The sequence below is a fragment of the Schistocerca piceifrons genome, chromosome 4, assembly GCF_021461385.2.
Source record: "Schistocerca piceifrons isolate TAMUIC-IGC-003096 chromosome 4, iqSchPice1.1, whole genome shotgun sequence".
In the NCBI taxonomy this organism is placed as follows: domain Eukaryota; kingdom Metazoa; phylum Arthropoda; class Insecta; order Orthoptera; family Acrididae; genus Schistocerca; species Schistocerca piceifrons.
This window is the reverse complement of record NC_060141.1, coordinates 542,675,960-542,678,997: the sequence shown is the minus strand read 5'-3', so window position 1 is coordinate 542,678,997 and position 3,038 is coordinate 542,675,960. Positions and strand designations below refer to the sequence as shown.

Sequence of the window (3,038 nt, the reverse complement as noted above, 5' to 3'; positions counted from 1 at the left end):
TATGAACAATTTTATCAATTTTATTAGTGAAATTACTCTTTGACACTGTGCGATGCATTTAGGAATCAAAGACGCTATAATCTTGCAGAGAGATAAGAACAATTCTCTTATCTCTGATTTATATGTAATTTTTGTTGTCATCTGGAATGTTAATTATTCTGACAATTGTTCTTCTGACTATTGTTCTTGTAAGGTTATCTTGAAACTACTACAGCTCTGTAAATTATATCAGAAGAAATTAAAGTTCTCATCTCAACTGATTAATAAGTGAGACTCGAAATTTATTATTCTTCTACAATTACATTCTCATAAATATCTGGAGAGTTCCAGATATCTACGTTGGCATGCATTTGGAGAGGCGCTGGAGACGTGGCGAACGGACCTGCAAACACGCAGCGATTCTTTACAGTTTCAGGGACTCGCAATTAAATAGTGTTAGCAGCGCTTTGCCAAGATATCGCCACTCAACATATTATGCAAATGACGAGTTTAGTTAACATTACATCACTTGAAAACCAGGACAACAAACCAAAATCTCGTCCAAATAATATTCCACACAACATAAAACACCACAACAAATAAAATAATATAACAATTGGCGACCGTCATAGGACATGACGCGTCTACTCAGAAACACTAACATTATAACGTATCGTATTTTACAAATATTGTATGTACTACTCTCATAAGGAACTAACATTGTATTTCTTTTTCACATATGATTGCTCGTGTGCTATTTACAGAGAGGTGTATGTAATAGAAAGCTGGAGAACAAAGAACTGTAACAGCAGTCCAACTACGCAGCAGTCTACGAAAAGTAGTTGAACATATGCATCTCTATCTCTGCTGATTTTTCTATAGGTGTTGGGTGTTGTAGGGAAGAATTAGGGGTGGATTAAAAAAAGAAAAAAAGCTCTCCGTCTTCAAGCCACGAGTGGCGTACCAGGACCATTCGACCGCCGTGTCATCCTCAAGGAGGATGCGGATAGGAGAGCCACAGGGTCAGCACACTGCTCTCCCGGTCGTTATGATGGTATTCTTGACCGAAGCCGCTACTATTCGGTCGAGTAGCTCCTCAATTGGCATCACGAGGCTGAGTGCACCCCGAAAAATGGCAACAGCGCATGGCGGCTGGATGGTCACCCATCCAAGTGCCAGCCACGCCCAACAGGGCTTAACTTCGGTGATCTCACGGGAACCAGTGTATCCACTGCGGCAAGGCCGTTGCCAATTAGGGGTAGATTGGCACTTATTTTTGTAGATTAGACGTAGATAGTACAAAAGCTTATTTGTGTTAACTATCTGTGAGATGTTATCGCTACGTAAGCGATATTCGATTGTTTCTGGCGTGCTGTTGCGTAACAGGCAAACGCGTTTTTGCATCATAATACTGTTGAAGACCCAATTGCAATTAATATAATAAATACAAACTGCCGGCCGCGGTGGTCTAGCGGTTCTAGGCACTCAGTCAGGAATCGCGCGACTGCTACGGTCGCAGGTTCGAATCCTGCCTCGGGCATGGATGTGTGTGATGTCCTTAGGTTAGTTAGGTTTAAGTAGTTCTAAGTTCTAGGGGACTGATGACCACAGATGTTAAGTCCCATAGTGCTCAGAGCCATTTGGACCATTTGGAATACAAACTGTGGCACACAATCTGTGTAAGATATTAATAATTTTATTGTCAGAACAAGACAGCAAGCTAACAGAACAGAACGAATAACGTGTTCCGCAGGCGAATGTACAAGAGGTTGCTGATGCGATTACGTTACTGTTAGCCCATATTGAACAAACATCAAGAGCTAAAAACGGAATTAAGGAGAGAACTGCAGAACAATCAAACAGCGCTATAAACAGAACTGCAGAACAGCCAAACAACTCTAAGATATGAATTGCATAACGGTCATACAGCATTAAAAACTGAATTTCAAACACAGTTTCAAAACTGTCAGACTGAATTAAAAACCAGTTTGCAGGCAACAAAAACTGCATAGCAGAATCAAATAGTACACTCGCAAACAGTACTCAACAATGCAGTTCAACAGATATCTAATGCGCAAACAAGTTTAGACACTGAATTTGGACAATTCCGAGATCAGCCTAAGCATTTTCCAGACGCACATAATACTTTAAAATTGGAATTCGAAAACATTAAATTAGGCCAAGATGAGCTGTCGAATACTCTCACAAGCAGTAGATAATATAACTCGGAGTCAGCATGACATTGTAACTTACGCAACAAATGGAACAGTTTACAGAACTTTTCCAGCTGTGGTTAGGTAAGCAAGACACTCAGCTGACTAGTAGTGTTAAACAAAACATTCAGTCTTTGGTAAAGAATGTCGCATCAGACAGAGATTTAGCCAATCAGGAATTTGCTAGAAGTTTGCAAGCAGGCCGAAGATGTGAGCAAGCAAGTAAATGATTTTCGTCATGCTTGCCAGGATAATTATTCAGTTGTCACAGACAGTAAATCTGTGAATGTAATATCTATCCACTTATTGGCGTTACATATCGCGGAGAAATTAATGAATTACAGCCAGTTTCCATCTTATACTCCGGAAAAGAAGACTGTACATCTAATTGTTTTTATTAGATCGTTTAAAGGAGTTTTACCGAGAATACGGACGAAAACCAGAAGATTATTTATGTGAGTGGACATATTTTATGAGATGGAGTCCTATGGGCAGTTGAAGCAGCAGACATCTGTAACACGTATGCTGAGTTTGAACATGCATTTATTGCAGAAAACTGGTCTTCTGAGATGCAAGAGAGGTTTTGTAAGCAGATATACAGCCACAAACCTTACAATTCACGTTTAGACACATACGCAGATACTTTGAGAGGTATCATAATAAGACGAAGTATTTGAGAGAATCCTTATATGCCAAATACATCATTAGAATATTGAAAGCAAAATTGCCATTAGACATACAAACTAAATTATTGCATGTCACTGAAACCAATTTTGATGAGTTTTCGACTGCAGCAGGTGCCGTATATATGTTAACAGAAGACACCAGAGCTAGAGGAAACAATGG

At 39.6% G+C, this 3,038-nt stretch overlaps 1 pseudogene; it reads right to left on the bottom strand.

Moving 5' to 3' along the window:
• Positions 1–1,112: 1,112 nt before the first annotated feature.
• Positions 1,113–1,229, bottom strand: LOC124796539 (annotated as a pseudogene).
• Positions 1,230–3,038: the final 1,809 nt, after the last annotated feature.